The sequence below is a fragment of the Monodelphis domestica genome, chromosome 4 (genome assembly GCF_027887165.1).
Source record: "Monodelphis domestica isolate mMonDom1 chromosome 4, mMonDom1.pri, whole genome shotgun sequence".
Classification (NCBI taxonomy): Eukaryota; Metazoa; Chordata; class Mammalia; order Didelphimorphia; family Didelphidae; genus Monodelphis; species Monodelphis domestica.
Window position 1 is genome coordinate 265,912,990 of NC_077230.1, and position 16,427 is coordinate 265,929,416.

Sequence of the window (16,427 nt, forward strand, 5' to 3'; positions counted from 1 at the left end):
ACTGGGGTGGGGATTTTTTATTTTAAAAAAAGATAGTGAGAAATACGGTTCTTTATTTCATTTTAATTGATTTTTGTTTTTATATTTCTTTCACTTACTTTTATGTTTTTCCACCCTCCCCTACTCATAGTCATAACCTTTCATACTCACAATGTCATAGAGGTCCCATTTCCTTCACTTAGAACAGAAAAAGCAGAGGCCAAAGACCAAGGCCCATATCTTAGGCCACATGGCTTCAAAGGGGAGAAGTTCCTGAGATCTCTCCACTTACAAAATAGTCTCTCACCAAGCACCATGGGTGAAAGAGTTCCCCACCAGGATCAGAGAAGCTGAAAGAACTGATGCTGGAGAGAATGTCCAAAATGCTCATCCAAAATCATCTCAGCCTTTTTGAAGACACCCTCAGTTGGAGCTATAGAGTTAATCAAAAAAAGCTTCTTCCAACCATATGGTTAACAGGTCAGAACTAACTATATAATGTCTATGCTCCACAGTCTCTTGAAAGCACTTCCCTTAAATTTCATTCAGACTCTTCCAGGAGCAAGCTTTGAGATTTCTCTATATGGAGAGATACCATCCAAGGAACTCTATCCATATGCCAGACCTCCATTATAAAAATAATTTTTTTAATGTCACAAGGATATTCTATAGCGACCCCCCCCCCCCATGGGAGTCCTATATTATTTATCTGTGGGTAATAACCTGAGATGGAGAAGGGAGACTAAGGCAATGGAAAATAATACAGACTCAAAGACAGCAGGTTCAAATACATGGGGAGTAACATGAACTCCGAGGAAATAAGAGGAATAAGAGAATAGGTGGGGAGTACCAACTCCTTGATACTCCTATAGACAAGGAAGTCTGCTTTGGAAGCGACAGCATCGCTAGAAAACAGGGGGAGTCACAACTCCTTGGTGCTTCCTATAGACAAGAGAGTCTGAGCATTAGTAGGAGGCACCGGGGGTGACCACGTTGCTAGGAAAGAGATACAGTGAAGCAAGAGGGGAAGAGGAGAGGAGGGGAAGAGAGAGAAAGTAAGAGTAAGAGTCGAGGAAGGAAGAGAGAGAGAGTTTGCCCTTGTTCCCCAGCCTTTATTGAAAGTTTTAGGAATGTGGATTGGGAGGAGATCAATGAATAGGTAACATGACATAGGTTTTAACATTGGTTGAATTGACAATGACGAGATCAAAGAGGTGGAGATTAATCCGAATTGTGCTTTGCAAATGAATGTACTCCAAGCTGAGGCAGCATGGCTATCAAGGCCCAGCCCATGAATTTGCCGTCCTTTGCTAGTGCTTTGGACTGTCCCTTACCATACAATGAACATCAAGAGGTCTGACCATGGGTCTGGTAATACAATATCAATACATCAATCATACTTCCCAGATGCTAACATGCCTGGTATGCTACATATTCTTTGTTGAACTTGTGTTTCAGATAATCAGTAGACACAGAAATTCCAAGTGATTCCATTTCAGCATTCACAATGACCAAGAATGGGATGCTGCTTCCTTTACTTTGTCTCTATAGAATCCTTAGGAGATAAATTCAAAAGTGTAATGCTAGATAGCTCTAAAAGAGACACTCCTAGTGATTCTGCAATATCAAGTCATCTTGGTCAACACTACCACATTAATGAGTTCTGAAAGTGTTGACCAAGATGACTTGACATTGAAGACTCATTAGAAGCATCTCTTTTAAACACCTTCAGTTTGGGCTATAGAGCCAATCAAAAATAGCTTCTTCCAACCATATGGTTAGCAGGACAGAAATAACTATTCAATGTCTATGTTCTGCACTCTCTCAAAGGCTCTTAGCTTAAATGTCATTCCAAGAACAAGCTTTTAGGCTTCTCAACATGGAAAGATGCCATCCAAGGAACTCTATCCATGTACTGGACCTCCATTAAAGAAATAATATTTTAATATCACAAGGATATTCTCTATTGAACTTGTATCTCAAATATATCAGTGAACACAGAAATGCCAAGAGACTCCATTTCATGATTCACAATGACCAAAAAAGGGATGGATACTAGATCATTTTTGATATGACATGGACCCTTTAACTCCATAGTATACACAGAAAAGTCATATTTTTGGCAAAATTAATGAAGAATTAGTAGAAACAGAATAGCATATGAAATATATTTTTGTTTGTCTTAGAAGTTTTCATGAAAGTTTAAATGGATGTAGTAGAGACAACTCTCAAGGGATTTGTAAATCAGCAGTAAATTTCCTAAACCTCAAAAAATGCTTTGGTAAATCTGATGACAAATTCCAGTGTTTGAGTTGATTGATCCCAAGTTAAGAATGACATTTATAGTCATTCCTAAGGTTAGGAAACAAGTTCCTTTTTAAGAAGATTTTTACTGGCCTTTGGAAATTAAGGGTGGAAGCCTCTTATACATTCCTAACACAGCTCCCACCAATATCAGCTGGGTGAAAAGTTGTTTTCTTGAAGAATACATAATGTTTTCAATAATTCTGGTTACAGTTCTCCTAAAAAGCTATCACTTATCCTTACTTTGATTGACAAGCCACATCTGGACATTTATAAATGTTGCCAAAGATACTGTTTTATCCTGAAGCAGTTGGCTATTGAGCTTCTAAATATGAAATAACTCAAGGTTTTACCATGATGAATAATCAAGATCACCCACTACCAGTTAACATATGCTGCTATAACAGGTTCCAGGTTCTTTTCTGATGGGTTTTAATGATATACTCACTCAAAATGGTCCTTCTTGTAGAATAGTTTTGATGATAACAATGAGGAGGAGAAGGAAGAAGAGGAGGAGAAGGCAGTGATAATAATGTCATTCTCATTTACACAGAACTTTTGAGTTATAGGCATAGAGGAAGAATTGATGTTTCAGAGAAGACAAGTGATTTACCTAAGATGCCTGGGTAACAGGAAAGATGTTGGTACCCTCCACAAGATGGAAGTCAGTAAGAAGAGAGGATTTGGGGGGAAAGATAATGAGTCCTATTTTGAACTTATTGAGTTTGATATGTCTACAGAACAATCAGTTTAAGATGTTCAAGAGGTTACTGGTAGTGTAAGACTGGAACTCAGTAGAGGGATTAGGGCTGGATATATAAACAGTACCTACTCACAACACACACGTTCTAACTCAGCTCCTTTATTATTTCATTTACCATTTTGTGAATTATAAACTCCCAAAGATTAAAGCTAGTCACATGGAAATGAGTGAAGACACTAAAATGCCCTGTAGCTTCAGTCAGGCTTCTGTTCCCAAACAGGTCCTCATAGTCTATTCATCTGAAGGATGGTTCTCTAACCTACTCCTTGGAATGATCTGTATCTCTCCATTTTTTTCATATAAAAACTATATTTCTTCATAAATGAAGTTTTATCATTTTTTGTATAAAAAAGCTCTTTTTCTGCCCCTTTCATCAAAACTACTTCTATATGAAAATGGCACCACCTTACAATATTTCACAAACTGGTTGCATCCTTTTTATTTACACAAAAGCTACTGTTTTCCCCTTTAAGTAACTAATATATATGGCCCTTTCATATACAAATATATACAATATGAATAAACATATTTTGTATGTACACATACCCATGTATATTATAAAGACATATACATGCATCTATTTGCTACATAAACTTTTTTTAAATGTCTGGGTTTCTCTGTCTTGCCTTGGTTGGAAAGTGCAGTGACCATTTAGGTCCCAAACCCAATATTGATCAGCCTAAAAGTTTTAATCTCCTCTACTTTTGCCACCCTGACTACTTTACCCTTCCCTAGGCAGACTAGTCATTCTCTGCCTCTACCTCCTCACCTCTACCTTCTTAGGGCTCACCATATTGATTCCAGACTTATACAGAGAACTTACTGGCTTTAGAGCTCCTGTAGCTCAGAACTCCTGGGCTCAAATGCTCTACCAGCCTTAGCCTTCCCAGTAGCAGAGACTACAGATGTTTGCCACCTTACTCACCTATTTTCAAAGAATTAAAATTAAATGCTTGTAATAATGACATTTTGGCATAATGGATAGAAAGTTAGCCTTGAAGTCAGAAATACTTGGGTTCAAATCCAACCTCTAATACATACTAGTAGGCATCTAGTAGTAGTAGTAATACATCTTGGGCAACCCACTTCTCAGAAAGTATAAACTGCAATGAAGTTGCCAATCTCTACTACACGTTAGGAGTTTCTTCACTAGGGAACTTCCTTCAATGAAACCACAAATCTGAAACAAAAAATAATGTTCTTAAAACTGAAACTTCTGAGCACAATGTAATCCTGTGATGAATCATAAAACACCTGGCACTCTCACCATACCCTTGAGGGTATCATTATGAACCTCAGCTACTCTGTAACTGTTGGAGGGGATAAAAAGGTGAGGATAATGCCAATTAATGGAGATCTTCAATAGACAGGCTGCTGGCTCAACCAGCTTTCTGTACTCAGTAAAGAAAAGAACATTGGCAAAGTCATTTACTCCACTGACCAAGAATTACTTTAGCTGTAATTCCATTGTACTGTCCCCATTATTCTACCTTCTAATCATAGCAAAAGTTCCCAGTGACAGGTGCTTACATAAAATTATAGAGACACATTCACGTATCACTTATACAGAAAAACAGAAATAGGTTTATATGAGAATAGAATAAGAGATAGTAAGATGAAGAGAGAGCAGAGATAGAAGAACTAGGACAGGGTGGCTGAGACTTTGCCCCAGAGCATCAAATTCGAAGAGCACAGACAGCACTTGGAGTCTTTTAGCAGAAGAAACATGATAAAACTTAGGTGTTGGTAAGAATAATTAGGTAAAATGGGAAGCTACCAATCTTTAATTGAACTGTAATAGGAATCATTGACCTACATTATAGGTGTTTTCTATAGGCTTTCTGAATGCCAGGAGGGCCTAGTACCTTAAGTTTTCTATAGCTACTATTATAGAAACTTTGAGTACTAAAGAGTAGGGATGGGGTGAGCTTCTCCTATCTCTCCTAACTGAGGGTGACTTTCCTGCTGTTTGCCCTATGTATCTGGTATTTGCTCCAGGTAATCACATTTCTAGATATATCTCTGGAAAGGGGAGGAAATATATATGAGTGGACACATACGTATGTATGAATATTTGTATAATAGTTATGGCTGATAGGAAGGGAGAATTAAAATATATATAAAATAGATAATGTAATGTGATAATTATATAATATTGATTATACTGGGAAGAAGTATGTGAGTATGAATATCTGAAAAATATATAATATAATGCATTAAGACAGGGGCATGTCACATAAATTTGCTGTTTTTCAGTTGTGTCCTACTCTTCCTGACCCCTATTTCAAGTTTTCTTGGCAAAGGTACTAAAGTGGTTTGTCGTTTTTTTCTTTAACTCATTTTATAGATGAGGAAACTAATGCAAATGGAGTTAAATAACTTACCCAGGGTCTCACAACTAGTGTCTGAGGATAGATTTGAATTCAGGAAGATGAGTCTTCTTAACTCTAGGCCCAACACTCTCTCCACTGCACAATAAATATGGTCTGCCTATGATAGAGTACAGAAATACTATCACCTCTTCAGTTCTAGAAATTACATCTCCCTTAATTAATTAGCCAATAAATGTTTATTAAGTATCTAATATTGTGCCAGGTACTGAACATACAAGTCACACTTTCAAGAGTTTATATTCTAATCTAGCCTAGTATTAGCATTCTTGACCATATCACACCATTGTCTTATGTTGAGTTTACAGTCCACCAAAACCCTCAAATTATTTTTAACAAACTACAGTCTACTTCCTATCTTAAACTTAAGTTGAGCTTTTGGAATGGACATTTCCCCTTCATTTTTATCTCTATTAAGCTTTATCTTACTTGATTACTGCTGCCAAAGTATTTCTGAATACTGACTCTGGGTGCTTGGTTCCAGCTAGTTATACCCGGAGGTGTGTGTCATCTGCAAATACAAGAAGAATGCCATCCAGGCAGATCCCCATCACTTCTTGATCACCTGCACTATTAACAGTCTCCTAGTTCCCTGCCCCAAATATCTTCCTGCTCCTCAATTGCCAAAGTAATTTTCTTGAAGTGTAGCTCTCTCTTTCACCCTCTATCAATAAATTTCAACAGCTCCCTGGATGAAATAGAACTTCCTCTGTTTAACATTTAAATCTCTTTATAATATGGCCTCAACCTTCCTCTCCAAACTTATTACACATTACTCACCTCTGCTCATGCTAAAATGCAGCTATCTTGACCTCTTTGCTGATGCTCATATATTACACTCCATCTCCCATCTCTGAGGATATCCATTGACTACCATGCTGAGAATGGTAGTCTCACCACCTCACTTGTGTTGGAATGCCTCATTTTCTTTAGGACTCAACTCAAGCATTTTCTTCAGCATGAGGCTTTTCCCAGTGCTTCTGTCTACTGGATCAGTCCCCTCTAAGGTTACCTTTACATATATGTTGGAGGTATTCAACGAAGGAACAAAGGAAGGAGGACTAGCACCTCTGATGTGAGGGCTTACAGAGCCTTTGGGGGGGGTGTTCATCCACATTTGGTGTCCACCTGTCACCCAACTCTCATCTGTGGCTCTAAGTAGTTATAACATGCAGGCAATCACAACTTGGTAAATCATCTCAGCAGACAGGCTAAACGAGGTTGCAGATAGGTGACTGGCTTCAAACCCATTGGTGAGTTAGGGGGATGGCAGAATGGACAGACAAGAACAATTAGTTCCAATGGCCATGAAGGCAGCTGAAACGAGCACCAGAGTATTTAAGAGCTTAGCAAGGCATCAAAGATGCCAAGGTCATCCACTGCATCCCCAGTCATTGTCATTCATTTGACTTTTGTCTTGTCACTGGACTTTGATGACTCTGGAAGAGAGAATGAGACTGGCAATTTTGTGTAAGTCGGCCTCACTTAAATCCAACTCACACATAATTTATTGAAATATCTTTGGTCTTCTTTGAAAACAAAGAACAAAGGGGGCAGCTGGGTGGCTCAGTGGATTGAGAGCCAGGCCTAGCTAGAGACAAGAGGTCCTATGTTCAAATCAAAAAACCTCAGACACTTCCTAGCTGTGTGACCCCATTGCCTAGCCCTTACCACTCTTCTGCCTCAGAACCCATACACAGTATTGATTCTAAGATGGAAGGTAAGGGAAAAGAAAGGAACGAAGGAACGAAGGAACGAAGGAAGGAAATAAACAAAGGACAAGCAACAATAACAACCATATATGTCTATATATGTGTTTATGTCTATATTATATATATGAAGAGATAAAGATATGATCATGACTATGGACATAGATTCAGATAAAGATAAAAATATAGGTAGATTTAGATATTTAGATATTGCTATCAATATCAACATAAGATATACATTATGTCACCACAAACTCTATAAAGGAAGACATTTATTTTTGCCTTTGTTTCCCCATTACCTTAATTCATCTTGCATAAAACTGTCAAAGTAATTTTCCAAAAATGTAGCTCTCACCCTTTCACCTCCTATCAATAAACTCTTGACAGTTCCCTGGATGAAATATAACTTTCTCTGTTTGACATTTAAATCTCTTTATAATATAGCCTTCACTTCCTTTCCCAATTTATTATACTTTACTCACCTTCTCTCACTCTATAATAAATACAGCTATATTGGCCTCCTTGCTGATGCTTACTAAATGTTTGTTAGACTTATCTAAGTCATTGATTAAAATGCTAAGTAGACCTGGGCCTTGAACAAATCACTTGAAGCCCATAGAGATCTTTATGTATCTGATTACTGTCCAACATATAAGCTCACATTCTTGGGTCATCTACGATTTTGGTAAACTCATTATCTATACTTTTATCCAAGGTACAAGTATTCCTTACACGGCATAGGGGTTAAAGGTACAATGACCCCATGATCTGGAAAAACTATGTAAAATTTTTTGGTCCTTCCTTCATACCAGAGAAAAAGGCTGAATTTTTTCTTGTTTCTTTATGGGGTGTTTACTGTATATATTTAAGGTGTTCAAAAATAAACTATGTTGATATTATACAATTATATACACATATTTTATGCATTTCTGAATTTTTAACTTTTTCTGTGTCATCTGCTGGTCTTCACATGTCATCTTCAAGTTTCACAAAACTTCCAAAAAGTTCCCATTTAATTTCTCATACCAGCCCACAATATATCAAAATCATGATGGGGAAAATTGCAATGTGGAAGGGATATGCATACTTATAAAATTATTAAGCAGTACAGAGGTATAATGATAAATCTGTCAAGGCACTTCCTTTGAAACCTACTGTCATACTGACACCAAAATCTTTGAGTCTTGTTGCTCTCCATTATAAATGCATTTAACTGATTCACTGCCAAGGCTATATTTTTCCATCATTTCTACAAGAGAAGGACTTTATCAAAAGCAATAAATTTTCCTTTCTAAATTTGCACTCTCTTTAATGATTGATTCTAGAATTTTCCCAGTAATTAAAGTGGAATTTATTGAGCTATTGTTTGCAGACTACATTCTCTTCCCTTTTTTTTTGAAGTCGGTAACATTTCCCAATTCTCCAATATTGAGAGATTCTCATTCTCTGTCTTCTATAGACTTAATATATGTGCCTGTTACATTCTCTATTAAAATGTAATCTTGAGGGCATTGTCTTTTAAGTGCTCATAGATCTTAGTGAAAAGAATCAGCACAGAGTCTTAAAGGGAATTTAAAAAATATTAACTATAAAGAATCTTCCATTAGTATGTAAGAAGAAACCCTCTGGCAGATGAAAACGTTTTCACTGAGTATGCATCTCTCTATTTTAGCCTCACTTTATATTAGTAATCAATAAACAAAGATAAATAACTCTATGATTATATCTGTCAAAGTAGATAATAAAAGCAATTTAAAAATCTTAATTTTTTATAAATGCCTACTATTTTTGTCTTCTTTCTTTTTCTTCTTTTTTATCTTCTTTTCTTTTTTATCAAAAAATTCTGTATTAACTCTACAGATGATTTAAAAAGACAGTTTTGGAAAAGAGCAGCATTCACTCTAATAAATCAAATGTTTTTACTTTTAAAAAAATAATCTGTAAGTAATACATATGATCTTCTGTTCTATGTATTTTTCAGACAACTATATAATAATGAATAGGTAACCATTTAAAGAAAATTATTGTAAAAATATGCCTCTTCTCTTTTCATATTCTCATCAAACCAATCTCAATGACTGTCAAACTATTCTCATCAAGATTCTGTAGAGGTGATGAATTAGCAAAATAAACTAGAAGTTATTAATGTTATCCCTATGACTTTTTTGTTAATAATTCTAACCATGATTTTTCCTACTCAGAAAAGTAGAATAAGGACATGCTAAACCTGTTTGATAGCAAACATCTTACTGTGGATTGGTGAAAAGGGGGTTATTTTTAAAAGGGTTGGACTTATAATTTATGAGTGTGGTCACCAGGAATTTAATTCCAAAGAGATTTTATTTACAATTTATTTTTGAAAATTTAGAAAGAATAAAGCAAGAAATCAGAGAGAGGAGAAGGTAAGATATCTAACCTAAATATTAATTAATTTGCTCCTGGTCCCTGGACAGAAAGAGTTAGTTCTTAGCTAAAGGGGCCTCAACCTTGAGGAGAGGTCTCTCTTGAGGCTAGTTTCTTCAGACAATTCAGCAGTTAAGAGTCAACTTTTCACTCACCACAAGAGAGTCCAGTTAGTAGAAACAAGGTCTCGATCCAGTCAGTACTACAAGGAATGAAGAATTTTTTTCTCTCACAGGAAGTAATAGCTCCTTTTAAAGACATTGTCTCTTGTGTCACTTCCTGTGCTTTCTCCTAATTCCACATCTACCAATCACAGTTGAAATACTGCTCCAAAACTGCCCAGGAGGCAGTCAGTCGATTCTGATTCGTCACCCACTATCACACACATGGGTCACAGACCTCCCACTTCATGATTAAGTGGGATGTTTACACTTTTAGTGATTAGATCTAAAAATGGGCAGATCTCCATACTCAATTTTAAGTACTGTGTTTACTCTTATGGGGATTAAATCTAAAAATAGTCAGGGGTTACAATTTAATCTTCACAATCAGGGGAGAGTTAAGTATTTTCATTGTTATAATCAGGGGAGAGTTAAGTATTTTCATTTTCACAATTGGGGAGAGTCAAATTTAATTCTCATTACCCATGCACATAAAAAAATAAATCAACAATATCTTAGGACAAGAAATTGCTGGTTATTAACATCTTGATATCTTTCCCTCTTGCAAAAATTATGAGATTCAGTCTTTCAATTCTTTAAAAATTAGGTCTTCCCCCACCTCCTCTCCCCTTTGCAGAGATTATGTACATTGCACATATTCTCACTTTCTTGATGTATTTATCAGTTATGCTGATTTTTTTCATCTTCTTTCTCTTTTCCTTTTTTGTCTTTAAAAAAATACTAGTCATTGACTCTTTGAAAGGGGCAAAGGGAGGAATATTGAGGAAAACTATAGTGAGGTTGAAAAATCAATAAAAACTTGTTTTAAATATTTTGTCTCAAGAAAAAAATTATCCTGCATATACTTGGTACAGTCTGACTGTTCTAATCTTCATCTTCCTTCCTAACATTTTCATTTCCTTACATAACACAGCCGGAACTGAGAAGTAGAGTCCAATTATGCTATCTCTGTTGTGATAATAAAAATAGTTACTTACAGAAATGATGATATATCTGCTCTATTCTTCATTCTTTTGTCATAATTCCTGTTTTATCTTTAAATGGTTTGGGATTCACTTGACTTATTTAGGTTTCATATCAAATACTTTTCAAACCTGCTTTTTTTTTCTTTTCTTCACAGTCTGTGTGCCAATACTGCTCATATTTTACACTCTCTGCTTCTTTGAGGCATTCATAATTTAATGAGTTTCTATCCTAATAATCCTTTTTGGCTACTCTTTCTTTCTGTTAATATGTAGAGATCATGTTGGTTTCTAAGCTCTTTTGGTCTCCTAGTAATAATTATTAGTTAATTTTTTGTAAAAAATGTTGATCAATGACAAGATCTCATCTTTCATTCATTTCCCATTTATAAATTTCAGTGAGTTGTTTGAATAGGTCAGGTTGGAGCTATTGTAACTTTTGTTCTAAATAGTTGAGCTTATTACACTCAGGTAGATAATTCTAAAATAACTTTCAAATAGGTCACCAGTTATTTCTTAAGATATAGTCAGTTTTGACTTCCTGTCAAGATGGCGGCTTAGAGAAAGCTAAAGTTCAGATCTCCGGAAAACCCTTCCCGACCGATCTTAAACTATAAGCTCCAAAGGCACCAAAATTCAAAACGATCAACAGCATAGACCCTGGGAATCCTCCTCCTGGACCTGGACCTGGATCAAAAGGTATGGCCCCCCTCAAAAGCCAGAACCCGAGATCACTCGGACCTAAGGGTAGGAGCGCAAAGTCCAAGGCTCCGGGAAGCTGCAGCCCCGCCCCCCTCAGAGAGCAGGGTCATCTGAAACAACAGCAACCCTCAGGGCAGGCAAGACAGCCTCACCAGCTGTATCCTGCTATCCAAGTCTCAGTGAAAGTCACTGCCCTCGGAGCTCCGGGAAGCTGCGGCCCCTTCCCCCCGCAGAGAGCAGGGTCCTCTGAAACAACAGCAACCCTCAGGGCCGACAAAACGGCCTCACGGCCAGCTATTCTGAAGGCAACTTCCGGAAAGCAACCCGACCCAGTCCAGTCGAGGGGGCACCTTAGCAGCAGGGAAACAGAGAGAACCGGGGGAGAGTGTGGCCCCCTGGTCCGACCCTTCCATTCCAGTTCCAGTGAAAGTCATTGCCTTAAGGCATACTCAGTTTAACTCAGGGAAAGCTCATAGAACGGACAATCTGCCCAGGACTAAAGCCTCTGAACACCAGACAGAGATAAGAAAAGCTAATCCTCCACATTCAGAGATGGCAAACTCCACACAAGCACAGTAGCCCCAAAATCCCAAGAAAAATAAGAAGAAAGGGGCGATTTTGGACACATTCTATGGAGCCAAAATACAAAATACAGAGGAGATAGAAGATGATACACAAGAAAATGCTCCGAAACCTTCCAAAGGAAATGAAAACTCTCCACAAACCCATGAAGAATTTGAATCAGAAATGACCAAAAAGATGGAAGCCTTCTGGGAGGAAAAGTGGGAAATAATGCAAAAGAAATTCACGCATCTACAAAACTGGTGTGACCAAACTGAAAAGGAAAACCAGGCTTTAAAGGCCAGAATCAGGCAACTGGAAGACAACGATCACGTAAAAGAGCAAGAATTAATAAAGCAAAGCCAAAATACCAAGAAATTAGAAGAGAACATAAAATATCTCACTGACAAGGTGACAGATCTGGAAAATAGAGGGAGAAGAGATAATTTAAGAATAATTGGACTTCCAGAAAAGCCAGAAATAAACACCAAACTCGACATCGTGATACAAGATATAATCAAAGAAAATTGCCCAGAGATTCTAGAACAAGGGGGTAATACAGCCACTGACAGAGCTCACAGAACACCTTCTACACTAAACCCCCAAAAGACAACTCCCAGGAATGTAATTGCCAAATTTCAAAGCTCTCAAACAAAAGAAAAAATCCTACAGGAAGCCAGAAAAAGACAATTTAGATATAAAGGAATGCCAATCAGGGTCACACAAGACCTTGCAAGTTCTACTCTGAATGATCATAAGGCATGGAACATGATCTTCAGAAAGGCAAGAGAGCTGGGTCTTCAACCAAGAATCAGCTACCCAGCAAAACTGACTATATACTTCCAAGGGAAAGTATGGGCATTCAACAAAATAGAAGACTTCCAACTTTTTGCAAAGAAAAGATCAGAGCTCTGTGGAAAGTTTGATATCGAAAAACAAAGAGCAAGGAATACCTGAAAAGGTAAATATTAAGGAAAGGGGAAAGGAGAAAAATGTTATCTTCTTCTTTTACTCAAACTCTCTTCTATAAGGACTACATTTATATCAATCTATGTATACTAACATGTGAGGAAAAGGTAATGTATAAATAGGGGGTAAAGAAAGACCAAATAGAATAATCTTTCTCACACAAAGATTCACATGGGAAGGGGAGGGGAAGAAAACTCCTATAAGAAGGAGAGGAAGAGAAGGTGTTTTTTACTTAAACCTTAATCTCAGGGAAATCAACTCTGAGAGGGAAAAACATCCAGATCCATTGGGATCTTGAAGTCTATCTTACCCAACAAGGGTAGGGAGAAGGGAAAACAGAGGGAGGGAGGGGGAGAGGGAAAACAAAAAGGGAGGGAAAGAGAGGGGGGGAGGGGGAGGGAACAAAAAGGGAGGGACTAAAAAGGGAAACATCAAGGGAGGGGACAAGGGGGACTGATTCAAAGTAAATCATTGGACTAAAAGGTAGAGCCAAAGAAGGAAAGGTTAGAATTAGGGAAGGATATCAAAATGCCAGGGAGTTCACAAATGACAATCATAACTTTGAATGTGAATGGGATGAACTCACCTATAAAACATAGACGAATAGCAGAATGGATTAGAATCCAAAACCCTACCATATGTTGTCTTCAAGAAACACACATGAGGCGGGTTGACACCCACAAGGTCAGAATTAAAGGATGGAGTAAGACCTTCTGGGCCTCAACTGATAGAAAGAAGGCAGGAGTGGTAATCATGATATCTGATAAAGCCAATGCAAAAATAGACCTGATCAAAAGGGATAGGGAAGGTAATTATATTTTGTTAAAAGGGACTTTAGACAATGAGGAAATATCATTAATCAACATGTATGCACCAAATAATATAGCACCCAAATTTCTAATGGCGAAACTAGGAGAATTGAAGGAAGAAATAGACAGTAAAACCATATTAGTGGGAGACTTAAACCAACCATTATCAAATTTAGATAAATCAAATCAAAAAATAAATAAGAAAGAGGAAAAAGAAGTGAATGAAATCTTAGAAAAATTAGAATTAATAGACATATGGAGAAAAATAAATAGGGATAAAAAGGAATACACCTTCTTCTTAGCACCACATGGCACATTCACAAAAATTGACCATACATTAGGTCACAGAAACATAGCACACAAATGTAGAAAAGCAGAAATAATGAATGCAGCCTTCTCAGATCACAAGGCAATAAAAATAATGATTAGTAATGGTACATGGAAAACCAAATCTAAAACCAATTGGAAATTAAACAATATGATACTCCAAAATCGTTTAGTTAAAGAAGAAATCATAGAAACAATTAATAATTTCATCGAGGAAAATGACAATGGCGAGACATCCTTTCAAACCTTTTGGGATGCAGCCAAAGTGGTAATCAGAGGTAAATTCATATCCCTGAATGCTTATATTAACAAACTAGGGAGAGCAGAGATCAATCAATTGGAAATGCAAATGAAAAAACTCGAAAGCGATCAAATTAAAACCCTCCAGCAGAAAACCAAACTAGAAATCCTAAAAATTAAGGGAGAAATTAATAAAATCGAAAGTGATAGAACTATTGATTTAATAAATAAGACAAGAAGCTGGTACTTTGAAAAAACAAACAAAATAGACAAAGTACTGGTCAATCTAATTTAAAAAAGGAAGGAAGAAAAGCAAATTAACAGCATTAAAGATGAAAAGGGGGACAGCACCTCCAATGAAGAGGAAATTAAGGCAATCATTAGAAATTACTTTGCCCAATTATATGGCAATAAATACACCAATTTAGGGGATATGGATGAATATATACAAAAATACAAACTGCCTAGACTAACAGAAGAGGAAATAGAATTCTTAAATAATCCCATATCAGAAAATGAAATCCAACAAGCCATCAAAGAACTTCCTAAGAAAAAATCCCCAGGGCCTGATGGACTCACCAGTGAATTCTATCAAACATTCAGAGAACAGTTAATCCCAATACTACACAAACTATTTGACATAAAAAGCAAAGAGGGAGTTCTACCAAACTCCTTTTATGACACAAACATGGTATTGATTCCAAAACCAGGCAGGTCAAAAACAGAGAAAGAAAACTATAGACCAATCTCCCTAATGAATATAGATGCAAAAATCTTAAATAGGATACTAGCAAAAAGACTCCAGCAAGTGATCAGAAGGATCATTCACCATGATCAAGTAGGATTTATACCAGGGATGCAGGGCTGGTTCAATATTAGGAAAACCATCCACATAATTGACCACATCAACAAGCAAACCAGCAAGAACCACATGATTATCTCAATAGACGCAGAAAAAGCATTTGATAAAATACAACACCCATTCCTATTAAAAACACTAGAAAGCATAGGAATAGAAGGGTCATTCCTAAAAATAATAAACAGTATATATCTAAAACCATCAGCTAATATCATCTGCAATGGGGATAAACTAGACGCATTCCCAATAAGATCAGGAGTGAAACAAGGATGCCTATTATCACCTCTATCATTTGACATTGTATTAGAAACATTAGCAGTAGCAATTAGAGAAGAAAAAGAAATTGAAGGCATCAAAATAGGCAAGGAGGAGACCAAGTTATCACTCTTTGCAGATGACATGATGGTCTACTTAAAGAATCCTAGAGATTCTTTAATTAATTGAAATAATCAACAACTTTAGCAAAGTTGCTGGATACAAAGATATAGTCAGTTTCATTTGTGTGTGTGAAATGCAAATGCTTACTCCCTTTTCTTTTCACCCCCACTGCAATGTATATTCTGATCTATACAGGTCATACCTACAGCTTTGTGCTCATTTTGAGGCATCTTATTTTTAAAAGGACATTTACAAATTGGAATATTTCTAAAAGAAGGCAAGCCAGATGAAGAAAGGACAGGAAACAAAGCCTTATAATAATTAAGTGATATTAAATTTAGGTAAGAGAAGAATTGGGATATAATAGCTGAGCAGAACCAAGAGTATAGAACCAGAGGCAATGAATAGAAGGAAATTTAACCAGAAATTAAGTAGATACTGGCTGAATGAGGGATGAAAAAAAAATTGAGGCATATGAACATTATGGAATATTATTATGCCATAAGAAATGGTAAGAATGATGAATTCAGAGAACAATAGGAAGATTTATATGAGGCAATGCAGTGTGAAAGAAGAATGAGGAATACTATATATACAGGGAGCACAACAATCTACCTAGGAAATTTTTTCAAAATAAAAACTGCTTAATTATAATAACAAACAACTCCAGAAAATAATTGAGAATATGAGCCTCCTTCCCTTCACTGCAAGAATGGAGAACTATAGATGTGAAATATTGTAATGCTGCCAGACATTATTGATATATTGATTACTTTTGCCAAACTGCTTTTTTTTTCTTTTTTTCTTTCTTAATCTTTGTTACAATAGATAACTGGGTAGAGGAGGGGAGAGTCACATCATTGAAAATGAATGTACTATAAAAACAAAGG